This window comes from Urocampus carinirostris, chromosome 1 (genome assembly GCF_059441175.1).
Source record: "Urocampus carinirostris isolate Australia breed hairy pipefish chromosome 1, RoL_Ucar_1.0, whole genome shotgun sequence".
Classification (NCBI taxonomy): domain Eukaryota; kingdom Metazoa; phylum Chordata; class Actinopteri; order Syngnathiformes; family Syngnathidae; genus Urocampus; species Urocampus carinirostris.
Window position 1 is genome coordinate 72,542,292 of NC_142349.1, and position 25,089 is coordinate 72,567,380.

General features: G+C 45.9%; 5 non-coding genes across 5 annotated transcripts; all 5 read right to left on the reverse strand.

Annotated features, from left to right (window-relative positions):
• Positions 1-2,458: 2,458 nt before the first annotated feature.
• On the reverse strand, positions 2,459-2,530 carry trnae-cuc (transfer RNA glutamic acid (anticodon CUC)). Its single transcript has one exon. It is a non-coding gene; the product is annotated as a tRNA-Glu (tRNA).
• Positions 2,531-5,321: 2,791 nt separating this feature from the next.
• Positions 5,322-5,393, reverse strand: trnae-cuc (transfer RNA glutamic acid (anticodon CUC)). The gene has a single exon. It is a non-coding gene; the product is annotated as a tRNA-Glu (tRNA).
• Positions 5,394-8,031: 2,638 nt separating this feature from the next.
• On the reverse strand, positions 8,032-8,103 carry trnae-cuc (transfer RNA glutamic acid (anticodon CUC)). The gene has a single exon. It is a non-coding gene; the product is annotated as a tRNA-Glu (tRNA).
• A 5,443-nt stretch (positions 8,104-13,546) lies between these two features.
• Positions 13,547-13,618, reverse strand: trnae-cuc (transfer RNA glutamic acid (anticodon CUC)). The gene has a single exon. It is a non-coding gene; the product is annotated as a tRNA-Glu (tRNA).
• Positions 13,619-19,149: 5,531 nt separating this feature from the next.
• Positions 19,150-19,221, reverse strand: trnae-cuc (transfer RNA glutamic acid (anticodon CUC)). The gene has a single exon. It is a non-coding gene; the product is annotated as a tRNA-Glu (tRNA).
• Positions 19,222-25,089: the final 5,868 nt, after the last annotated feature.

The following is a 25,089-nucleotide window of genomic DNA, read 5'->3' on the forward strand; positions in this document are numbered from 1 at the left end:
GAATGAACAGGAAAAAAGTTGACTGTCGGAAAACCCATTCTAGAAAAAGGAACATCTTTCAATTTTCTTTCCAATTCCTCAAGAGGAATTTTCTATCTGCGTGTAACAGTTTCCCTGACCTGGAATCGAACCCGGGCCACAGCAGTGAAAGTGCTGGATCTTAGCCACTAGACCACCAAGGACTTTACTAGAAAAAAAGTTGACTGTCGTCAAATCCATTCTATAAAAAGAACCTCTTTCAATGCTTTCTCCAATAAGAATTGTCTGTCTGTCTGTCTGTCTGTCTGTCTGTCTGTCTGTCTGTCTGTCTGTCTGTCTGTCTGTCTGTCTGTCTGTCTGTCTGTCTGTCTGTCTGTCTGTCTGTCTGTCTGTCTGTCTGTCTGTCTGTCTGTCTGTCTGTCTGTCTGTCTGTCTGTCTGTCTGTCTGTCTGTCTGTCTGTCTGTCTGTCTGTCTGTCTGTCTGTCTGTCTGTCTGTCTGTCTGTCTGTCTGTCTGTCTGTCTGTCTGTCTGTCTGTCTGTCTGTCTGTCTGTCTGTCTGTCTGTCTGTCTGTCTGTCTGTCTGTCTGTCTGTCTGTCTGTCTGTCTGTCTGTCTGTCTGTCTGTCTGTCTGTCTGTCTGTCTGTCTGTCTGTCTGTCTGTCTGTCTGTCTGTCTGTCTGTCTGTCTGTCTGTCTGTCTGTCTGTCTGTCTGTCTGTCTGTCTGTCTGTCTGTCTGTCTGTCTGTCTGTCTGTCTGTCTGTCTGTCTGTCTGTCTGTCTGTCTGTCTGTCTGTCTGTCTGTCTGTCTGTCTGTCTGTCTGTCTGTCTGTCTGTCTGTCTGTCTGTCTGTCTGTCTGTCTGTCTGTCTGTCTGTCTGTCTGTCTGTCTGTCTGTCTGTCTGTCTGTCTGTCTGTCTGTCTGTCTGTCTGTCTGTCTGTCTGTCTGTCTGTCTGTCTGTCTGTCTGTCTGTCTGTCTGTCTGTCTGTCTGTCTGTCTGTCTGTCTGTCTGTCTGTCTGTCTGTCTGTCTGTCTGTCTGTCTGTCTGTCTGTCTGTCTGTCTGTCTGTCTGTCTGTCTGTCTGTCTGTCTGTCTGTCTGTCTGTCTGTCTGTCTGTCTGTCTGTCTGTCTGTCTGTCTGTCTGTCTGTCTGTCTGTCTGTCTGTCTGTCTGTCTGTCTGTCTGTCTGTCTGTCTGTCTGTCTGTCTGTCTGTCTGTCTGTCTGTCTGTCTGTCTGTCTGTCTGTCTGTCTGTCTGTCTGTCTGTCTGTCTGTCTGTCTGTCTGTCTGTCTGTCTGTCTGTCTGTCTGTCTGTCTGTCTGTCTGTCTGTCTGTCTGTCTGTCTGTCTGTCTGTCTGTCTGTCTGTCTGTCTGTCTGTCTGTCTGTCTGTCTGTCTGTCTGTCTGTCTGTCTGTCTGTCTGTCTGTCTGTCTGTCTGTCTGTCTGTCTGTCTGTCTGTCTGTCTGTCTGTCTGTCTGTCTGTCTGTCTGTCTGTCTGTCTGTCTGTCTGTCTGTCTGTCTGTCTGTCTGTCTGTCTGTCTGTCTGTCTGTCTGTCTGTCTGTCTGTCTGTCTGTCTGTCTGTCTGTCTGTCTGTCTGTCTGTCTGTCTGTCTGTCTGTCTGTCTGTCTGTCTGTCTGTCTGTCTGTCTGTCTGTCTGTCTGTCTGTCTGTCTGTCTGTCTGTCTGTCTGTCTGTCTGTCTGTCTGTCTGTCTGTCTGTCTGTCTGTCTGTCTGTCTGTCTGTCTGTCTGTCTGTCTGTCTGTCTGTCTGTCTGTCTGTCTGTCTGTCTGTCTGTCTGTCTGTCTGTCTGTCTGTCTGTCTGTCTGTCTGTCTGTCTGTCTGTCTGTCTGTCTGTCTGTCTGTCTGTCTGTCTGTCTGTCTGTCTGTCTGTCTGTCTGTCTGTCTGTCTGTCTGTCTGTCTGTCTGTCTGTCTGTCTGTCTGTCTGTCTGTCTGTCTGTCTGTCTGTCTGTCTGTCTGTCTGTCTGTCTGTCTGTCTGTCTGTCTGTCTGTCTGTCTGTCTGTCTGTCTGTCTGTCTGTCTGTCTGTCTGTCTGTCTGTCTGTCTGTCTGTCTGTCTGTCTGTCTGTCTGTCTGTCTGTCTGTCTGTCTGTCTGTCTGTCTGTCTGTCTGTCTGTCTGTCTGTCTGTCTGTCTGTCTGTCTGTCTGTCTGTCTGTCTGTCTGTCTGTCTGTCTGTCTGTCTGTCTGTCTGTCTGTCTGTCTGTCTGTCTGTCTGTCTGTCTGTCTGTCTGTCTGTCTGTCTGTCTGTCTGTCTGTCTGTCTGTCTGTCTGTCTGTCTGTCTGTCTGTCTGTCTGTCTGTCTGTCTGTCTGTCTGTCTGTCTGTCTGTCTGTCTGTCTGTCTGTCTGTCTGTCTGTCTGTCTGTCTGTCTGTCTGTCTGTCTGTCTGTCTGTCTGTCTGTCTGTCTGTCTGTCTGTCTGTCTGTCTGTCTGTCTGTCTGTCTGTCTGTCTGTCTGTCTGTCATAGTTTCCCTGACCGGGAATCGAACCCGGGCCACAGCAGTGAGAGTGCTGGATCCTAGCCACTAGACCACCAAGGACTTTACTAGAAAAAAGTTGACTGTCGTCAAATCCATTCTATAAAAGGAACCTCTTTCAATGCTTTCTCCGATAAAAAAATTTCTGTCTTTCCGTCTATTATAATAGACCTGACCTGGAATCGAACCCAGGCCACAGCAGTGAAAGTGCTGGATCCTAGCCACTAGACCACCAAGGACTTTACTAGAAAAAAAGTTGACTGTCGGAAAACCCATTCTAGAAAAAGGAACCTCTTTCAATGTTCATTCCAATTCCTCAAGAGGAATTTTCTATCTGCGTGTAACAGTTTCCCTGACCTGGAATCGAACCCGGGCCACAGCAGTGAAAGTGCTGGATCCTAGCCACTAGACCACCAAGGACTTTACTAGAAAAAAAGTTGACTGTCGTCAAATCCATTCTATAAAAGGAACCTCTTTCAATGCTTTCTCCAATAAGAATTTTCTGTCTTTCCGTCTATAATAATAGACCTGACCTGGAATCGAACCCGGGCCACAGCAGTGAAAGTGCTGGATCCTAGCCACTAGACCACCAAGGACTTTACTAGAAAAAAAGTTGACTGTCGTCAAATCCATTCTATAAAAGGAACCTCTTTCAATGCTTTCTCCAATAAGAATTTTCTGTCTTTCCGTCTATAATAATAGACCTGACCTGGAATCGAACCCAGGCCACAGCAGTGAAAGTGCTGGATCCTAGCCACTAGACCACCAAGGACTTTACTAGAAAAAAAGTTGACTGTCGTCAAATCCATTCTATAAAAGGAACCTCTTTCAATGCTTTCTCCAATAAGAATTTTCTGTCTTTCCGTCTATAATAATAGACCTGACCTGGAATCGAACCCAGGCCACAGCAGTGAAAGTGCTGGATCCTAGCCACTAGACCACCAAGGACTTTACTAGAAAAAAAGTTGACTGTCGGAAAACCCATTCTAGAAAAAGGAACATCTTTCAATTTTCTTTCCAATTCCTCAAGAGGAATTTTCTATCTGCGTGTAACAGTTTCCCTGACCTGGAATCGAACCCGGGCCACAGCAGTGAAAGTGCTGGATCTTAGCCACTAGACCACCAAGGACTTTACTAGAAAAAAAGTTGACTGTCGTCAAATCCATTCTATAAAAGGAACCTCTTTCAATGCTTTCTCCAATAAGAATTTTCTGTCTTTCCGTCTATAATAATAGACCTGACCTGGAATCGAACCCAGGCCACAGCAGTGAAAGTGCTGAATCCTAGCCACTAGACCACCAAGGACTTTACTAGAAAAAAAGTTGACTGTCGGAAAACCCATTCTAGAAAAAGGAACCTCTTTCAATGCTTTCTCCAATAAGAATTTTCTGTCTTTCCGTCTATTATAATAGACCTGACCGGGAATCGAACCCGGGCCACAGCAGTGAGAGTGCTGGATCCTAGCCACTAGTCCATCAGGGAATGAACAGGAAAAAAGTTGACTGTCGGAAAACCCATTCTAGAAAAAGGAACATCTTTCAATTTTCTTTCCAATTCCTCAAGAGGAATTTTCTATCTGCGTGTAACAGTTTCCCTGACCTGGAATCGAACCCGGGCCACAGCAGTGAAAGTGCTGGATCTTAGCCACTAGACCACCAAGGACTTTACTAGAAAAAAAGTTGACTGTCGTCAAATCCATTCTATAAAAAGAACCTCTTTCAATGCTTTCTCCAATAAGAATTGTCTGTCTGTCTGTCTGTCTGTCTGTCTGTCTGTCTGTCTGTCTGTCTGTCTGTCTGTCTGTCTGTCTGTCTGTCTGTCTGTCTGTCTGTCTGTCTGTCTGTCTGTCTGTCTGTCTGTCTGTCTGTCTGTCTGTCTGTCTGTCTGTCTGTCTGTCTGTCTGTCTGTCTGTCTGTCTGTCTGTCTGTCTGTCTGTCTGTCTGTCTGTCTGTCTGTCTGTCTGTCTGTCTGTCTGTCTGTCTGTCTGTCTGTCTGTCTGTCTGTCTGTCTGTCTGTCTGTCTGTCTGTCTGTCTGTCTGTCTGTCTGTCTGTCTGTCTGTCTGTCTGTCTGTCTGTCTGTCTGTCTGTCTGTCTGTCTGTCTGTCTGTCTGTCTGTCTGTCTGTCTGTCTGTCTGTCTGTCTGTCTGTCTGTCTGTCTGTCTGTCTGTCTGTCTGTCTGTCTGTCTGTCTGTCTGTCTGTCTGTCTGTCTGTCTGTCTGTCTGTCTGTCTGTCTGTCTGTCTGTCTGTCTGTCTGTCTGTCTGTCTGTCTGTCTGTCTGTCTGTCTGTCTGTCTGTCTGTCTGTCTGTCTGTCTGTCTGTCTGTCTGTCTGTCTGTCTGTCTGTCTGTCTGTCTGTCTGTCTGTCTGTCTGTCTGTCTGTCTGTCTGTCTGTCTGTCTGTCTGTCTGTCTGTCTGTCTGTCTGTCTGTCTGTCTGTCTGTCTGTCTGTCTGTCTGTCTGTCTGTCTGTCTGTCTGTCTGTCTGTCTGTCTGTCTGTCTGTCTGTCTGTCTGTCTGTCTGTCTGTCTGTCTGTCTGTCTGTCTGTCTGTCTGTCTGTCTGTCTGTCTGTCTGTCTGTCTGTCTGTCTGTCTGTCTGTCTGTCTGTCTGTCTGTCTGTCTGTCTGTCTGTCTGTCTGTCTGTCTGTCTGTCTGTCTGTCTGTCTGTCTGTCTGTCTGTCTGTCTGTCTGTCTGTCTGTCTGTCTGTCTGTCTGTCTGTCTGTCTGTCTGTCTGTCTGTCTGTCTGTCTGTCTGTCTGTCTGTCTGTCTGTCTGTCTGTCTGTCTGTCTGTCTGTCTGTCTGTCTGTCTGTCTGTCTGTCTGTCTGTCTGTCTGTCTGTCTGTCTGTCTGTCATAGTTTCCCTGACCGGGAATCGAACCCGGGCCACAGCAGTGAGAGTGCTGGATCCTAGCCACTAGACCACCAAGGACTTTACTAGAAAAAAGTTGACTGTCGTCAAATCCATTCTATAAAAGGAACCTCTTTCAATGCTTTCTCCGATAAAAAAATTTCTGTCTTTCCGTCTATTATAATAGACCTGACCTGGAATCGAACCCAGGCCACAGCAGTGAAAGTGCTGGATCCTAGCCACTAGACCACCAAGGACTTTACTAGAAAAAAAGTTGACTGTCGGAAAACCCATTCTAGAAAAAGGAACCTCTTTCAATGTTCATTCCAATTCCTCAAGAGGAATTTTCTATCTGCGTGTAACAGTTTCCCTGACCTGGAATCGAACCCGGGCCACAGCAGTGAAAGTGCTGGATCCTAGCCACTAGACCACCAAGGACTTTACTAGAAAAAAAGTTGACTGTCGTCAAATCCATTCTATAAAAGGAACCTCTTTCAATGCTTTCTCCAATAAGAATTTTCTGTCTTTCCGTCTATAATAATAGACCTGACCTGGAATCGAACCCAGGCCACAGCAGTGAAAGTGCTGGATCCTAGCCACTAGACCACCAAGGACTTTACTAGAAAAAAAGTTGACTGTCGTCAAATCCATTCTATAAAAGGAACCTCTTTCAATGCTTTCTCCAATAAGAATTTTCTGTCTTTCCGTCTATAATAATAGACCTGACCTGGAATCGAACCCAGGCCACAGCAGTGAAAGTGCTGGATCCTAGCCACTAGACCACCAAGGACTTTACTAGAAAAAAAGTTGACTGTCGGAAAACCCATTCTAGAAAAAGGAACCTCTTTCAATGCTTTCTCCAATAAGAATTTTCTGTCTTTCCGTCTATTATAATAGACCTGACCGGGAATCGAACCCGGGCCACAGCAGTGAGAGTGCTGGATCCTAGCCACTAGTCCATCAGGGAATGAACAGGAAAAAAGTTGACTGTCGGAAAACCCATTCTAGAAAAAGGAACATCTTTCAATTTTCTTTCCAATTCCTCAAGAGGAATTTTCTATCTGCGTGTAACAGTTTCCCTGACCTGGAATCGAACCCGGGCCACAGCAGTGAAAGTGCTGGATCCTAGCCACTAGACCACCAAGGACTTTACTAGAAAAAAAGTTGACTGTCGTCAAATCCATTCTATAAAAAGAACCTCTTTCAATGCTTTCTCCAAAAAGAATTGTCTGTCTGTCTGTCTGTCTGTCTGTCTGTCTGTCTGTCTGTCTGTCTGTCTGTCTGTCTGTCTGTCTGTCTGTCTGTCTGTCTGTCTGTCTGTCTGTCTGTCTGTCTGTCTGTCTGTCTGTCTGTCTGTCTGTCTGTCTGTCTGTCTGTCTGTCTGTCTGTCTGTCTGTCTGTCTGTCTGTCTGTCTGTCTGTCTGTCTGTCTGTCTGTCTGTCTGTCTGTCTGTCTGTCTGTCTGTCTGTCTGTCTGTCTGTCTGTCTGTCTGTCTGTCTGTCTGTCTGTCTGTCTGTCTGTCTGTCTGTCTGTCTGTCTGTCTGTCTGTCTGTCTGTCTGTCTGTCTGTCTGTCTGTCTGTCTGTCTGTCTGTCTGTCTGTCTGTCTGTCTGTCTGTCTGTCTGTCTGTCTGTCTGTCTGTCTGTCTGTCTGTCTGTCTGTCTGTCTGTCTGTCTGTCTGTCTGTCTGTCTGTCTGTCTGTCTGTCTGTCTGTCTGTCTGTCTGTCTGTCTGTCTGTCTGTCTGTCTGTCTGTCTGTCTGTCTGTCTGTCTGTCTGTCTGTCTGTCTGTCTGTCTGTCTGTCTGTCTGTCTGTCTGTCTGTCTGTCTGTCTGTCTGTCTGTCTGTCTGTCTGTCTGTCTGTCTGTCTGTCTGTCTGTCTGTCTGTCTGTCTGTCTGTCTGTCTGTCTGTCTGTCTGTCTGTCTGTCTGTCTGTCTGTCTGTCTGTCTGTCTGTCTGTCTGTCTGTCTGTCTGTCTGTCTGTCTGTCTGTCTGTCTGTCTGTCTGTCTGTCTGTCTGTCTGTCTGTCTGTCTGTCTGTCTGTCTGTCTGTCTGTCTGTCTGTCTGTCTGTCTGTCTGTCTGTCTGTCTGTCTGTCTGTCTGTCTGTCTGTCTGTCTGTCTGTCTGTCTGTCTGTCTGTCTGTCTGTCTGTCTGTCTGTCTGTCTGTCTGTCTGTCTGTCTGTCTGTCTGTCTGTCTGTCTGTCTGTCTGTCTGTCTGTCTGTCTGTCTGTCTGTCTGTCTGTCTGTCTGTCTGTCTGTCTGTCTGTCTGTCTGTCTGTCTGTCTGTCTGTCTGTCTGTCTGTCTGTCTGTCTGTCTGTCTGTCTGTCTGTCTGTCTGTCTGTCTGTCTGTCTGTCTGTCTGTCTGTCTGTCTGTCTGTCTGTCTGTCTGTCTGTCTGTCTGTCTGTCTGTCTGTCTGTCTGTCTGTCTGTCTGTCTGTCTGTCTGTCTGTCTGTCTGTCTGTCTGTCTGTCTGTCTGTCTGTCTGTCTGTCTGTCTGTCTGTCTGTCTGTCTGTCTGTCTGTCTGTCTGTCTGTCTGTCTGTCTGTCTGTCTGTCTGTCTGTCTGTCTGTCTGTCTGTCTGTCTGTCTGTCTGTCTGTCTGTCTGTCTGTCTGTCTGTCTGTCTGTCTGTCTGTCTGTCTGTCTGTCTGTCTGTCTGTCTGTCTGTCTGTCTGTCTGTCTGTCTGTCTGTCTGTCTGTCTGTCTGTCTGTCTGTCATAGTTTCCCTGACCGGGAATCGAACCCGGGCCACAGCAGTGAGAGTGCTGGATCCTAGCCACTAGACCACCAAGGACTTTACTAGAAAAAAGTTGACTGTCGTCAAATCCATTCTATAAAAGGAACCTCTTTCAATGCTTTCTCCGATAAAAAAATTTCTGTCTTTCCGTCTATTATAATAGACCTGACCTGGAATCGAACCCAGGCCACAGCAGTGAAAGTGCTGGATCCTAGCCACTAGACCACCAAGGACTTTACTAGAAAAAAAGTTGACTGTCGGAAAACCCATTCTAGAAAAAGGAACCTCTTTCAATGTTCATTCCAATTCCTCAAGAGGAATTTTCTATCTGCGTGTAACAGTTTCCCTGACCTGGAATCGAACCCGGGCCACAGCAGTGAAAGTGCTGGATCCTAGCCACTAGACCACCAAGGACTTTACTAGAAAAAAAGTTGACTGTCGTCAAATCCATTCTATAAAAGGAACCTCTTTCAATGCTTTCTCCAATAAGAATTTTCTGTCTTTCCGTCTATAATAATAGACCTGACCTGGAATCGAACCCAGGCCACAGCAGTGAAAGTGCTGGATCCTAGCCACTAGACCACCAAGGACTTTACTAGAAAAAAAGTTGACTGTCGTCAAATCCATTCTATAAAAGGAACCTCTTTCAATGCTTTCTCCAATAAGAATTTTCTGTCTTTCCGTCTATAATAATAGACCTGACCTGGAATCGAACCCAGGCCACAGCAGTGAAAGTGCTGGATCCTAGCCACTAGACCACCAAGGATTTCTCCAATAAGAATTTTCTGTCTTTCCGTCTATTATAATAGACCTGACCGGGAATCGAACCCGGGCCACAGCAGTGAGAGTGCTGGATCCTAGCCACTAGTCCATCAGGGAATGAACAGGAAAAAAGTTGACTGTCGGAAAACCCATTCTAGAAAAAGGAACATCTTTCAATTTTCTTTCCAATTCCTCAAGAGGAATTTTCTATCTGCGTGTAACAGTTTCCCTGACCTGGAATCGAACCCGGGCCACAGCAGTGAAAGTGCTGGATCCTAGCCACTAGACCACCAAGGACTTTACTAGAAAAAAAGTTGACTGTCGTCAAATCCATTCTATAAAAAGAACCTCTTTCAATGCTTTCTCCAAAAAGAATTGTCTGTCTGTCTGTCTGTCTGTCTGTCTGTCTGTCTGTCTGTCTGTCTGTCTGTCTGTCTGTCTGTCTGTCTGTCTGTCTGTCTGTCTGTCTGTCTGTCTGTCTGTCTGTCTGTCTGTCTGTCTGTCTGTCTGTCTGTCTGTCTGTCTGTCTGTCTGTCTGTCTGTCTGTCTGTCTGTCTGTCTGTCTGTCTGTCTGTCTGTCTGTCTGTCTGTCTGTCTGTCTGTCTGTCTGTCTGTCTGTCTGTCTGTCTGTCTGTCTGTCTGTCTGTCTGTCTGTCTGTCTGTCTGTCTGTCTGTCTGTCTGTCTGTCTGTCTGTCTGTCTGTCTGTCTGTCTGTCATAGTTTCCCTGACCGGGAATCAAACCCGGGCCACAGCAGTGAGAGTGCTGGATCCTAGCCACTAGACCACCAAGGACTTTACTAGAAAAAAGTTGACTGTCGTCAAATCCATTCTATAAAAGGAACCTCTTTCAATGCTTTCTCCGATAAAAAATTTCTGTCTTTCCGTCTATTATAATAGACCTGACCGGGAATCGAACCCGGGCCACAGCAGTGAGAGTGCTGGATCCTAGCCACTAGACCATCAGGGACTGTACAGGAAAAAAGTTGACTGTCGGAAAACCCATTCTAGAAAAAGGAACCTCTTTCAATGTTCATTCCAATTCCTCAAGAGGAATTTTCTATCTGCGTGTAACAGTTTCCCTGACCTGGAATCGAACCCGGGCCACAGCAGTGAAAGTGCTGAATCCTAGCCACTAGACCACCAAGGACTTTACTAGAAAAAAAGTTGACTGTCGTCAAATCCATTCTATAAAAGGAACCTCTTTCAATGCTTTCTCCAATAAGAATTTTCTGTCTTTCCGTCTATAATAATAGACCTGACCTGGAATCGAACCCAGGCCACAGCAGTGAAAGTGCTGGATCCTAGCCACTAGACCACCAAGGACTTTACTAGAAAAAAAGTTGACTGTCGGAAAACCCATTCTAGAAAAAGGAACCTCTTTCAATGCTTTCTCCAATAAGAATTTTCTGTCTTTCCGTCTATTATAATAGACCTGACCGGGAATCGAACCCGGGCCACAGCAGTGAGAGTGCTGGATCCTAGCCACTAGTCCATCAGGGAATGAACAGGAAAAAAGTTGACTGTCGGAAAACCCATTCTAGAAAAAGGAACATCTTTCAATTTTCTTTCCAATTCCTCAAGAGGAATTTTCTATCTGCGTGTAACAGTTTCCCTGACCTGGAATCGAACCCGGGCCACAGCATTGAAAGTGCTGGATCTTAGCCACTAGACCACCAAGGACTTTACTAGAAAAAAAGTTGACTGTCGTCAAATCCATTCTATAAAAGGAACCTCTTTCAATGCTTTCTCCAATAAGAATTTTCTGTCTTTCCGTCTATAATAATAGACCTGACCTGGAATCGAACCCAGGCCACAGCAGTGAAAGTGCTGAATCCTAGCCACTAGACCACCAAGGACTTTACTAGAAAAAAAGTTGACTGTCGGAAAACCCATTCTAGAAAAAGGAACCTCTTTCAATGCTTTCTCCAATAAGAATTTTCTGTCTTTCCGTCTATTATAATAGACCTGACCGGGAATCGAACCCGGGCCACAGCAGTGAGAGTGCTGGATCCTAGCCACTAGTCCATCAGGGAATGAACAGGAAAAAAGTTGACTGTCGGAAAACCCATTCTAGAAAAAGGAACATCTTTCAATTTTCTTTCCAATTCCTCAAGAGGAATTTTCTATCTGCGTGTAACAGTTTCCCTGACCTGGAATCGAACCCGGGCCACAGCAGTGAAAGTGCTGGATCTTAGCCACTAGACCACCAAGGACTTTACTAGAAAAAAAGTTGACTGTCGTCAAATCCATTCTATAAAAAGAACCTCTTTCAATGCTTTCTCCAATAAGAATTGTCTGTCTGTCTGTCTGTCTGTCTGTCTGTCTGTCTGTCTGTCTGTCTGTCTGTCTGTCTGTCTGTCTGTCTGTCTGTCTGTCTGTCTGTCTGTCTGTCTGTCTGTCTGTCTGTCTGTCTGTCTGTCTGTCTGTCTGTCTGTCTGTCTGTCTGTCTGTCTGTCTGTCTGTCTGTCTGTCTGTCTGTCTGTCTGTCTGTCTGTCTGTCTGTCTGTCTGTCTGTCTGTCTGTCTGTCTGTCTGTCTGTCTGTCTGTCTGTCTGTCTGTCTGTCTGTCTGTCTGTCTGTCTGTCTGTCTGTCTGTCTGTCTGTCTGTCTGTCTGTCTGTCTGTCTGTCTGTCTGTCTGTCTGTCTGTCTGTCTGTCTGTCTGTCTGTCTGTCTGTCTGTCTGTCTGTCTGTCTGTCTGTCTGTCTGTCTGTCTGTCTGTCTGTCTGTCTGTCTGTCTGTCTGTCTGTCTGTCTGTCTGTCTGTCTGTCTGTCTGTCTGTCTGTCTGTCTGTCTGTCTGTCTGTCTGTCTGTCTGTCTGTCTGTCTGTCTGTCTGTCTGTCTGTCTGTCTGTCTGTCTGTCTGTCTGTCTGTCTGTCTGTCTGTCTGTCTGTCTGTCTGTCTGTCTGTCTGTCTGTCTGTCTGTCTGTCTGTCTGTCTGTCTGTCTGTCTGTCTGTCTGTCTGTCTGTCTGTCTGTCTGTCTGTCTGTCTGTCTGTCTGTCTGTCTGTCTGTCTGTCTGTCTGTCTGTCTGTCTGTCTGTCTGTCTGTCTGTCTGTCTGTCTGTCTGTCTGTCTGTCTGTCTGTCTGTCTGTCTGTCTGTCTGTCTGTCTGTCTGTCTGTCTGTCTGTCTGTCTGTCTGTCTGTCTGTCTGTCTGTCTGTCTGTCTGTCTGTCTGTCTGTCTGTCTGTCTGTCTGTCTGTCTGTCTGTCTGTCTGTCTGTCTGTCTGTCTGTCTGTCTGTCTGTCTGTCTGTCTGTCTGTCTGTCTGTCTGTCTGTCTGTCTGTCTGTCTGTCTGTCTGTCTGTCTGTCTGTCTGTCTGTCTGTCTGTCTGTCTGTCTGTCTGTCTGTCTGTCTGTCTGTCTGTCTGTCTGTCTGTCTGTCTGTCTGTCTGTCTGTCTGTCTGTCTGTCTGTCTGTCTGTCTGTCTGTCTGTCTGTCTGTCTGTCTGTCTGTCTGTCTGTCTGTCTGTCTGTCTGTCTGTCTGTCTGTCTGTCTGTCTGTCTGTCTGTCTGTCTGTCTGTCTGTCTGTCTGTCTGTCTGTCTGTCTGTCTGTCTGTCTGTCTGTCTGTCTGTCTGTCTGTCTGTCTGTCTGTCTGTCTGTCTGTCTGTCTGTCTGTCTGTCTGTCTGTCTGTCTGTCTGTCTGTCTGTCTGTCTGTCTGTCTGTCTGTCTGTCTGTCTGTCTGTCTGTCTGTCTGTCTGTCTGTCTGTCTGTCTGTCTGTCTGTCTGTCTGTCTGTCTGTCTGTCTGTCTGTCTGTCTGTCTGTCTGTCTGTCTGTCTGTCTGTCTGTCTGTCTGTCTGTCTGTCTGTCTGTCTGTCTGTCTGTCTGTCTGTCTGTCTGTCTGTCTGTCTGTCTGTCTGTCTGTCTGTCTGTCTGTCTGTCTGTCTGTCTGTCTGTCTGTCTGTCTGTCTGTCTGTCTGTCTGTCTGTCTGTCTGTCTGTCTGTCTGTCTGTCTGTCTGTCTGTCTGTCTGTCTGTCTGTCTGTCTGTCTGTCTGTCTGTCTGTCTGTCTGTCTGTCTGTCTGTCTGTCTGTCTGTCTGTCTGTCTGTCTGTCTGTCTGTCTGTCTGTCTGTCTGTCTGTCTGTCTGTCTGTCTGTCTGTCTGTCTGTCTGTCTGTCTGTCTGTCTGTCTGTCTGTCTGTCTGTCTGTCTGTCTGTCTGTCTGTCTGTCTGTCTGTCTGTCTGTCTGTCTGTCTGTCTGTCTGTCTGTCTGTCTGTCTGTCTGTCTGTCTGTCTGTCTGTCTGTCTGTCTGTCTGTCTGTCTGTCTGTCTGTCTGTCTGTCTGTCTGTCTGTCTGTCTGTCTGTCTGTCTGTCTGTCTGTCTGTCTGTCTGTCTGTCTGTCTGTCTGTCTGTCTGTCTGTCTGTCTGTCTGTCTGTCTGTCTGTCTGTCTGTCTGTCTGTCTGTCTGTCTGTCTGTCTGTCTGTCTGTCTGTCTGTCTGTCTGTCTGTCTGTCTGTCTGTCTGTCTGTCTGTCTGTCTGTCTGTCTGTCTGTCTGTCTGTCTGTCTGTCTGTCTGTCTGTCTGTCTGTCTGTCTGTCTGTCTGTCTGTCTGTCTGTCTGTCTGTCTGTCTGTCTGTCTGTCTGTCTGTCTGTCTGTCTGTCTGTCTGTCTGTCTGTCTGTCTGTCTGTCTGTCTGTCTGTCTGTCTGTCTGTCTGTCTGTCTGTCTGTCTGTCTGTCTGTCTGTCTGTCTGTCTGTCTGTCTGTCTGTCTGTCTGTCTGTCTGTCTGTCTGTCATAGTTTCCCTGACCGGGAATCGAACCCGGGCCACAGCAGTGAGAGTGCTGGATCCTAGCCACTAGACCACCAAGGACTTTACTAGAAAAAAGTTGACTGTCGTCAAATCCATTCTATAAAAGGAACCTCTTTCAATGCTTTCTCCGATAAAAAAATTTCTGTCTTTCCGTCTATTATAATAGACCTGACCTGGAATCGAACCCAGGCCACAGCAGTGAAAGTGCTGGATCCTAGCCACTAGACCACCAAGGACTTTACTAGAAAAAAAGTTGACTGTCGGAAAACCCATTCTAGAAAAAGGAACCTCTTTCAATGTTCATTCCAATTCCTCAAGAGGAATTTTCTATCTGCGTGTAACAGTTTCCCTGACCTGGAATCGAACCCGGGCCACAGCAGTGAAAGTGCTGGATCCTAGCCACTAGACCACCAAGGACTTTACTAGAAAAAAAGTTGACTGTCGTCAAATCCATTCTATAAAAGGAACCTCTTTCAATGCTTTCTCCAATAAGAATTTTCTGTCTTTCCGTCTATAATAATAGACCTGACCTGGAATCGAACCCAGGCCACAGCAGTGAAAGTGCTGGATCCTAGCCACTAGACCACCAAGGACTTTACTAGAAAAAAAGTTGACTGTCGTCAAATCCATTCTATAAAAGGAACCTCTTTCAATGCTTTCTCCAATAAGAATTTTCTGTCTTTCCGTCTATAATAATAGACCTGACCTGGAATCGAACCCAGGCCACAGCAGTGAAAGTGCTGGATCCTAGCCACTAGACCACCAAGGACTTTACTAGAAAAAAAGTTGACTGTCGGAAAACCCATTCTAGAAAAAGGAACCTCTTTCAATGCTTTCTCCAATAAGAATTTTCTGTCTTTCCGTCTATTATAATAGACCTGACCGGGAATCGAACCCGGGCCACAGCAGTGAGAGTGCTGGATCCTAGCCACTAGTCCATCAGGGAATGAACAGGAAAAAAGTTGACTGTCGGAAAACCCATTCTAGAAAAAGGAACATCTTTCAATTTTCTTTCCAATTCCTCAAGAGGAATTTTCTATCTGCGTGTAACAGTTTCCCTGACCTGGAATCGAACCCGGGCCACAGCAGTGAAAGTGCTGGATCCTAGCCACTAGACCACCAAGGACTTTACTAGAAAAAAAGTTGACTGTCGTCAAATCCATTCTATAAAAAGAACCTCTTTCAATGCTTTCTCCAAAAAGAATTGTCTGTCTGTCTGTCTGTCTGTCTGTCTGTCTGTCTGTCTGTCTGTCTGTCTGTCTGTCTGTCTGTCTGTCTGTCTGTCTGTCTGTCTGTCTGTCTGTCTGTCTGTCTGTCTGTCTGTCTGTCTGTCATAGTTTCCCTGACCGGGAATCAAACCCGGGCCACAGCAGTGAGAGTGCTGGATCCTAGCCACTAGACCACCAAGGACTTTACTAGAAAAAAGTTGACTGTCGTCAAATCCATTCTATAAAAGGAACCTCTTTCAATGCTTTCTCCGATAAAAAATTTCTGTCTTTCCGTCTATTATAATAGACCTGACCGGGAATCGAACCCGGGCCACAGCAGTGAGAGTGCTGGATCCTAGCCACTAGACCATCAGGGACTGTACAGGAAAAAAGTTGACTGTCGGAAAACCCATTCTAGAAAAAGGAACCTCTTTCAATGTTCATTCCAATTCCTCAAGAGGAATTTTCTATCTGCGTGTAACAGTTTCCCTGACCTGGAATCGAACCCGGGCCACAGCAGTGAAAGTGCTGAATCCTAGCCACTAGACCACCAAGGACTTTACTAGAAAAAAAGTTGACTGTCGTCAAATCCATTCTATAAAAGGAACCTCTTTCAATGCTTTCTCCAATAAGAATTTTCTGTCTTTCCGTCTATAATAATAGACCTGACCTGGAATCGAACCCAGGCCACAGCAGTGAAAGTGCTGGATCCTAGCCACTAGACCACCAAGGACTTTACTAGAAAAAAAGTTGACTGTCGGAAAACCCATTCTAGAAAAAGGAACCTCTTTCAATGCTTTCTCCAATAAGAATTTTCTGTCTTTCCGTCTATTATAATAGACCTGACCGGGAATCGAACCCGGGCCACAGCAGTGAGAGTGCTGGATCCTAGCCACTAGTCCATCAGGGAATGAACAGGAAAAAAGTTGACTGTCGGAAAACCCATTCTAGAAAAAGGAACATCTTTCAATTTTCTTTCCAATTCCTCAAGAGGAATTTTCTATCTGCGTGTAACAGTTTCCCTGACCTGGAATCGAACCCGGGCCACAGCATTGAAAGTGCTGGATCTTAGCCACTAGACCACCAAGGACTTTACTAGAAAAAAAGTTGACTGTCGTCAAATCCATTCTATAAAAGGAACCTCTTTCAATGCTTTCTCCAATAAGAATTTTCTGTCTTTCCGTCTATAATAATAGACCTGACCTGGAATCGAACCCAGGCCACAGCAGTGAAAGTGCTGAATCCTAGCCACTAGACCACCAAGGACTTTACTAGAAAAAAAGTTGACTGTCGGAAAACCCATTCTAGAAAAAGGAACCTCTTTCAATGCTTTCTCCAATAAGAATTTTCTGTCTTTCCGTCTATTATAATAGACCTGACCGGGAATCGAACCCGGGCCACAGCAGTGAGAGTGCTGGATCCTAGCCACTAGTCCATCAGGGAATGAACAGGAAAAAAGTTGACTGTCGGAAAACCCATTCTAGAAAAAGGAACATCTTTCAATTTTCTTTCCAATTCCTCAAGAGGAATTTTCTATCTGCGTGTAACAGTTTCCCTGACCTGGAATCGAACCCGGGCCACAGCAGTGAAAGTGCTGGATCTTAGCCACTAGACCACCAAGGACTTTACTAGAAAAAAAGTTGACTGTCGTCAAATCCATTCTATAAAAAGAACCTCTTTCAATGCTTTCTCCAATAAGAATTGTCTGTCTGTCTGTCTGTCTGTCTGTCTGTCTGTCTGTCTGTCTGTCTGTCTGTCTGTCTGTCTGTCTGTCTGTCTGTCTGTCTGTCTGTCTGTCTGTCTGTCTGTCTGTCTGTCTGTCTGTCTGTCTGTCTGTCTGTCTGTCTGTCTGTCTGTCTGTCTGTCTGTCTGTCTGTCTGTCTGTCTGTCTGTCTGTCTGTCTGTCTGTCTGTCTGTCTGTCTGTCTGTCTGTCTGTCTGTCTGTCTGTCTGTCTGTCTGTCTGTCTGTCTGTCTGTCTGTCTGTCTGTCTGTCTGTCTGTCTGTCTGTCTGTCTGTCTGTCTGTCTGTCTGTCTGTCTGTCTGTCTGTCTGTCTGTCTGTCTGTCTGTCTGTCTGTCTGTCTGTCTGTCTGTCTGTCTGTCTGTCTGTCTGTCTGTCTGTCTGTCTGTCTGTCTGTCTGTCTGTCTGTCTGTCTGTCTGTCTGTCTGTCTGTCTGTCTGTCTGTCTGTCTGTCTGTCTGTCTGTCTGTCTGTCTGTCTGTCTGTCTGTCTGTCTGTCTGTCTGTCTGTCTGTCTGTCTGTCTGTCTGTCTGTCTGTCTGTCTGTCTGTCTGTCTGTCTGTCTGTCTGTCTGTCTGTCTGTCTGTCTGTCTGTCTGTCTGTCTGTCTGTCTGTCTGTCTGTCTGTCTGTCTGTCTGTCTGTCTGTCTGTCTGTCTGTCTGTCTGTCTGTCTGTCTGTCTGTCTGTCTGTCTGTCTGTCTGTCTGTCTGTCTGTCTGTCTGTCTGTCTGTCTGTCTGTCTGTCTGTCTGTCTGTCTGTCTGTCTGTCTGTCTGTCTGTCTGTCTGTCTGTCTGTCTGTCTGTCTGTCTGTCTGTCTGTCTGTCTGTCTGTCTGTCTGTCTGTCTGTCTGTCTGTCTGTCTGTCTGTCTGTCTGTCTGTCTGTCTGTCTGTCTGTCTGTCTGTCTGTCTGTCTGTCTGTCTGTCTGTCTGTCTGTCTGTCTGTCTGTCTGTCTGTCTGTCTGTCTGTCTGTCTGTCTGTCTGTCTGTCTGTCTGTCTGTCTGTCTGTCTGTCTGTCTGTCTGTCTGTCTGTCTGTCTGTCTGTCTGTCTGTCTGTCTGTCTGTCTGTCTGTCTGTCTGTCTGTCTGTCTGTCTGTCTGTCTGTCTGTCTGTCTGTCTGTCTGTCTGTCTGTCTGTCTGTCTGTCTGTCTGTCTGTCTGTCTGTCTGTCTGTCTGTCTGTCTGTCTGTCTGTCTGTCTGTCTGTCTGTCTGTCTGTCTGTCTGTCTGTCTGTCTGTCTGTCTGTCTGTCTGTCTGTCTGTCTGTCTGTCTGTCTGTCTGTCTGTCTGTCTGTCTGTCTGTCTGTCTGTCTGTCTGTCTGTCTGTCTGTCTGTCTGTCTGTCTGTCTGTCTGTCTGTCTGTCTGTCTGTCTGTCTGTCTGTCTGTCTGTCTGTCTGTCTGTCTGTCTGTCTGTCTGTCTGTCTGTCTGTCTGTCTGTCTGTCTGTCTGTCTGTCTGTCTGTCTGTCTGTCTGTCTGTCTGTCTGTCTGTCTGTCTGTCTGTCTGTCTGTCTGTCTGTCTGTCTGTCTGTCTGTCTGTCTGTCTGTCTGTCTGTCTGTCTGTCTGTCTGTCTGTCTGTCTGTCTGTCTGTCTGTCTGTCTGTCTGTCTGTCTGTCTGTCTGTCTGTCTGTCTGTCTGTCTGTCTGTCTGTCTGTCTGTCTGTCTGTCTGTCTGTCTGTCTGTCTGTCTGTCTGTCTGTCTGTCTGTCTGTCTGTCTGTCTGTCTGTCTGTCTGTCTGTCTGTCTGTCTGTCTGTCTGTCTGTCTGTCTGTCTGTCTGTCTGTCTGTCTGTCTGTCTGTCTGTCTGTCTGTCTGTCTGTCTGTCTGTCTGTCTGTCTGTCTGTCTGTCTGTCTGTCTGTCTGTCTGTCTGTCTGTCTGTCTGTCTGTCTGTCTGTCTGTCTGTCTGTCTGTCTGTCTGTCTGTCTGTCTGTCTGTCTGTCTGTCTGTCTGTCTGTCTGTCTGTCTGTCTGTCTGTCTGTCTGTCTGTCTGTCTGTCTGTCTGTCTGTCTGTCTGTCTGTCTGTCTGTCTGTCTGTCTGTCTGTCTGTCTGTCTGTCTGTCTGTCTGTCTGTCTGTCTGTCTGTCTGTCTGTCTGTCTGTCTGTCTGTCTGTCTGTCTGTCTGTCTGTCTGTCTGTCTGTCTGTCTGTCTGTCTGTCTGTCTGTCTGTCTGTCTGTCTGTCTGTCTGTCTGTCTGTCTGTCTGTCTGTCTGTCTGTCTGTCTGTCTGTCTGTCTGTCTGTCTGTCTGTCTGTCTGTCTGTCTGTCTGTCTGTCTGTCTGTCTGTCTGTCTGTCTGTCTGTCTGTCTGTCTGTCTGTCTGTCTGTCTGTCTGTCTGTCTGTCTGTCTGTCTGTCTGTCTGTCTGTCTGTCTGTCTGTCTGTCTGTCTGTCTGTCTGTCTGTCTGTCTGTCTGTCTGTCTGTCTGTCTGTCTGTCTGTCTGTCTGTCTGTCTGTCTGTCTGTCTGTCTGTCTGTCTGTCTGTCTGTCTGTCTGTCTGTCTGTCTGTCTGTCTGTCTGTCTGTCTGTCTGTCTGTCTGTCTGTCTGTCTGTCTGTCTGTCTGTCTGTCTGTCTGTCTGTCTGTCTGTCTGTCTGTCTGTCTGTCTGTCTGTCTGTCTGTCTGTCTGTCTGTCTGTCTGTCTGTCTGTCATAGTTTCCCTGACCGGGAATCGAACCCGGGCCACAGCAGTGAGAGTGCTGGATCCTAGCCACTAGACCACCAAGGACTTTACTAGAAAAAAGTTGACTGTCGTCAAATCCATTCTATAAAAGGAACCTCTTTCAATGCTTCTTTCAATGCTTTCTCCGATAAAAAAATTTCTGTCTTTCCGTCTATTATAATAGACCTGACCTGGAATCGAACCCAGGCCACAGCAGTGAAAGTGCTGGATCCTAGCCACTAGACCACCAAGGACTTTACTAGAAAAAAAGTTGACTGTCGGAAAACCCATTCTAGAAAAAGGAACCTCTTTCAATGTTCATTCCAATTCCTCAAGAGGAATTTTCTATCTGCGTGTAACAGTTTCCCTGACCTGGAATCGAACCCGGGCCACAGCAGTGAAAGTGCTGGATCCTAGCCACTAGACCACCAAGGACTTTACTAGAAAAAAAGTTGACTGTCGTCAAATCCATTCTATAAAAGGAACCTCTTTCAATGCTTTCTCCAATAAGAATTTTCTGTCTTTCCGTCTATAATAATAGACCTGACCTGGAATCGAACCCAGGCCACAGCAGTGAAAGTGCTGGATCCTAGCCACTAGACCACCAAGGACTTTACTAGAAAAAAAGTTGACTGTCGTCAAATCCATTCTATAAAAGGAACCTCTTTCAATGCTTTCTCCAATAAGAATTTTCTGTCTTTCCGTCTATAATAATAGACCTGACCTGGAATCGAACCCAGGCCACAGCAGTGAAAGTGCTGGATCCTAGCCACTAGACCACCAAGGACTTTACTAGAAAAAAAGTTGACTGTCGGAAAACCCATTCTAGAAAAAGGAACCTCTTTCAATGCTTTCTCCAATAAGAATTTTCTGTCTTTCCGTCTATTATAATAGACCTGACCGGGAATCGAACCCGGGCCACAGCAGTGAGAGTGCTGGATCCTAGCCACTAGTCCATCAGGGAATGAACAGGAAAAAAGTTGACTGTCGGAAAACCCATTCTAGAAAAAGGAACATCTTTCAATTTTCTTTCCAATTCCTCAAGAGGAATTTTCTATCTGCGTGTAACAGTTTCCCTGACCTGGAATCGAACCCGGGCCACAGCAGTGAAAGTGCTGGATCCTAGCCACTAGACCACCAAGGACTTTACTAGAAAAAAAGTTGACTGTCGTCAAATCCATTCTATAAAAAGAACCTCTTTCAATGCTTTCTCCAAAAAGAATTGTCTGTCTGTCTGTCTGTCTGTCTGTCTGTCTGTCTGTCTGTCTGTCTGTCTGTCTGTCTGTCTGTCTGTCTGTCTGTCTGTCTGTCTGTCTGTCTGTCTGTCTGTCTGTCTGTCTGTCTGTCTGTCTGTCTGTCTGTCTGTCTGTCTGTCTGTCTGTCTGTCTGTCTGTCTGTCTGTCTGTCTGTCTGTCTGTCTGTCTGTCTGTCTGTCTGTCTGTCTGTCTGTCTGTCTGTCTGTCTGTCTGTCTGTCTGTCTGTCTGTCTGTCTGTCTGTCTGTCTGTCTGTCTGTCTGTCTGTCTGTCTGTCTGTCTGTCTGTCTGTCTGTCTGTCATAGTTTCCCTGACCGGGAATCAAACCCGGGCCACAGCAGTGAGAGTGCTGGATCCTAGCCACTAGACCACCAAGGACTTTACTAGAAAAAAGTTGACTGTCGTCAAATCCATTCTATAAAAGGAACCTCTTTCAATGCTTTCTCCGATAAAAAATTTCTGTCTTTCCGTCTATTATAATAGACCTGACCGGGAATCGAACCCGGGCCACAGCAGTGAGAGTGCTGGATCCTAGCCACTAGACCATCAGGGACTGTACAGGAAAAAAGTTGACTGTCGGAAAACCCATTCTAGAAAAAGGAACCTCTTTCAATGTTCATTCCAATTCCTCAAGAGGAATTTTCTATCTGCGTGTAACAGTTTCCCTGACCTGGAATCGAACCCAGGCCACAGCAGTGAAAGTGCTGAATCCTAGCCACTAGACCACCAAGGACTTTACTAGAAAAAAAGTTGACTGTCGTCAAATCCATTCTATAAAAGGAACCTCTTTCAATGCTTTCTCCAATAAGAATTTTCTGTCTTTCCGTCTATAATAATAGACCTGACCTGGAATCGAACCCAGGCCACAGCAGTGAAAGTGCTGGATCCTAGCCACTAGACCATCAAGGACTTTACTAGAAAAAAAGTTGACTGTCGGAAAACCCATTCTAGAAAAAGGAACCTCTTTCAATGCTTTCTCCAATAAGAATTTTCTGTCTTTCCGTCTATTATAATAGACCTGACCGGGAATCGAACCCGGGCCACAGCAGTGAGAGTGCTGGATCCTAGCCACTAGTCCATCAGGGAATGAACAGGAAAAAAGTTGACTGTCGGAAAACCCATTCTAGAAAAAGGAACATCTTTCAATTTTCTTTCCAATTCCTCAAGAGGAATTTTCTATCTGCGTGTAACAGTTTCCCTGACCTGGAATCGAACCCGGGCCACAGCAGTGAAAGTGCTGGATCTTAGCCACTAGACCACCAAGGACTTTACTAGAAAAAAAGTTGACTGTCGTCAAATCCATTCTATAAAAGGAACCTCTTTCAATGCTTTCTCCAATAAGAATTTTCTGTCTTTCCGTCTATAATAATAGACCTGACCTGGAATCGAACCCAGGCCACAGCAGTGAAAGTGCTGAATCCTAGCCACTAGACCACCAAGGACTTTACTAGAAAAAAAGTTGACTGTCGGAAAACCCATTCTAGAAAAAGGAACCTCTTTCAATGCTTTCTCCAATAAGAATTTTCTGTCTTTCCGTCTATTATAATAGACCTGACCGGGAATCGAACCCGGGCCACAGCAGTGAGAGTGCTGGATCCTAGCCACTAGTCCATCAGGGAATGAACAGGAAAAAAGTTGACTGTCGGAAAACCCATTCTAGAAAAAGGAACATCTTTCAATTTTCTTTCCAATTCCTCAAGAGGAATTTTCTATCTGCGTGTAACAGTTTCCCTGACCTGGAATCGAACCCGGGCCACAGCAGTGAAAGTGCTGGATCTTAGCCACTAGACCACCAAGGACTTTACTAGAAAAAAAGTTGACTGTCGTCAAATCCATTCTATAAAAAGAACCTCTTTCAATGCTTTCTCCAATAAGAATTGTCTGTCTGTCTGTCTGTCTGTCTGTCTGTCTGTCTGTCTGTCTGTCTGTCTGTCTGTCTGTCTGTCTGTCTGTCTGTCTGTCTGTCTGTCTGTCTGTCTGTCTGTCTGTCTGTCTGTCTGTCTGTCTGTCTGTCTGTCTGTCTGTCTGTCTGTCTGTCTGTCTGTCTGTCTGTCTGTCTGTCTGTCTGTCTGTCTGTCTGTCTGTCTGTCTGTCTGTCTGTCTGTCTGTCTGTCTGTCTGTCTGTCTGTCTGTCTGTCTGTCTGTCTGTCTGTCTGTCTGTCTGTCATAGTTTCCCTGACCGGGAATCAAACCCGGGCCACAGCAGTGAGAGTGCTGGATCCTAGCCACTAGACCACCAAGGACTTTACTAGAAAAAAGTTGACTGTCGTCAAATCCATTCTATAAAAGGAACCTCTTTCAATGCTTTCTCCGATAAAAAATTTCTGTCTTTCCGTCTATTATAATAGACCTGACCGGGAATCGAACCCGGGCCACAGCAGTGAGAGTGCTGGATCCTAGCCACTAGACCATCAGGGACTGTACAGGAAAAAAGTTGACTGTCGGAAAACCCATTCTAGAAAAAGGAACCTCTTTCAATGTTCATTCCAATTCCTCAAGAGGAATTTTCTATCTGCGTGTAACAGTTTCCCTGACCTGGAATCGAACCCAGGCCACAGCAGTGAAAGTGCTGAATCCTAGCCACTAGACCACCAAGGACTTTACTAGAAAAAAAGTTGACTGTCGTCAAATCCATTCTATAAAAGGAACCTCTTTCAATGCTTTCTCCAATAAGAATTTTCTGTCTTTCCGTCTATAATAATAGACCTGACCTGGAATCGAACCCAGGCCACAGCAGTGAAAGTGCTGGATCCTAGCCACTAGACCACCAAGGACTTTACTAGAAAAAAAGTTGACTGTCGGAAAACCCATTCTAGAAAAAGGAACCTCTTTCAATGCTTTCTCCAATAAGAATTTTCTGTCTTTCCGTCTATTATAATAGACCTGACCGGGAATCGAACCCGGGCCACAGCAGTGAGAGTGCTGGATCCTAGCCACTAGTCCATCAGGGAATGAACAGGAAAAAAGTTGACTGTCGGAAAACCCATTCTAGAAAAAGGAACATCTTTCAATTTTCTTTCCAATTCCTCAAGAGGAATTTTCTATCTGCGTGTAACAGTTTCCCTGACCTGGAATCGAACCCGGGCCACAGCAGTGAAAGTGCTGGATCTTAGCCACTAGACCACCAAGGACTTTACTAGAAAAAAAGTTGACTGTCGTCAAATCCATTCTATAAAAGGAACCTCTTTCAATGCTTTCTCCAATAAGAATTTTCTGTCTTTCCGTCTATAATAATAGACCTGACCTGGAATCGAACCCGGGCCACAGCAGTGAAAGTGCTGGATCCTAGCCACTAGACCACCAAGGACTTTACTAGAAAAAAAGTTGACTGTCGGAAAACCCATTCTAGAAAAAGGAACCTCTTTCAATGCTTTCTCCAATAAGAATTTTCTGTCTTTCCGTCTATTATAATAGACCTGACCGGGAATCGAACCCGGGCCACAGCAGTGAGAGTGCTGGATCCTAGCCACTAGTCCATCAGGGAATGAACAGGAAAAAAGTTGACTGTCGGAAAACCCATTCTAGAAAAAGGAACATCTTTCAATTTTCTTTCCAATTCCTCAAGAGGAATTTTCTATCTGCGTGTAACAGTTTCCCTGACCTGGAATCGAACCCGGGCCACAGCAGTGAAAGTGCTGGATCTTAGCCACTAGACCACCAAGGACTTTACTAGAAAAAAAGTTGACTGTCGGAAAACCCATTCTAGAAAAAGGAACCTCTTTCAATGTTCATTCCAATTCCTCAAGAGGAATTTTCTATCTGCGTGTAACAGTTTCCCTGACCTGGAATCGAACCCGGGCCACAGCAGTGAAAGTGCTGGATCCTAGCCACTAGACCACCAAGGACTTTACTAGAAAAAAAGTTGACTGTCGTCAAATCCATTCTATAAAAGGAACCTCTTTCAATGCTTTCTCCAATAAGAATTTTCTGTCTTTCCGTCTATAATAATAGACCTGACCTGGAATCGAACCCAGGCCACAGCAGTGAAAGTGCTGGATCCTAGCCACTAGACCACCAAGGACTTTACTAGAAAAAAAGTTGACTGTCGTCAAATCCATTCTATAAAAGGAACCTCTTTCAATGCTTTCTCCAATAAGAATTTTCTGTCTTTCCGTCTATAATAATAGACCTGACCTGGAATCGAACCCAGGCCACAGCAGTGAAAGTGCTGGATCCTAGCCACTAGACCACCAAGGACTTTACTAGAAAAAAAGTTGACTGTCGGAAAACCCATTCTAGAAAAAGGAACCTCTTTCAATGCTTTCTCCAATAAGAATTTTCTGTCTTTCCGTCTATTATAATAGACCTGACCGGGAATCGAACCCGGGCCACAGCAGTGAGAGTGCTGGATCCTAGCCACTAGTCCATCAGGGAATGAACAGGAAAAAAGTTGACTGTCGGAAAACCCATTCTAGAAAAAGGAACATCTTTCAATTTTCTTTCCAATTCCTCAAGAGGAATTTTCTATCTGCGTGTAACAGTTTCCCTGACCTGGAATCGAACCCGGGCCACAGCAGTGAAAGTGCTGGATCCTAGCCACTAGACCACCAAGGACTTTACTAGAAAAAAAGTTGACTGTCGTCAAATCCATTCTATAAAAAGAACCTCTTTCAATGCTTTCTCCAAAAAGAATTGTCTGTCTGTCTGTCTGTCTGTCTGTCTGTCTGTCTGTCTGTCTGT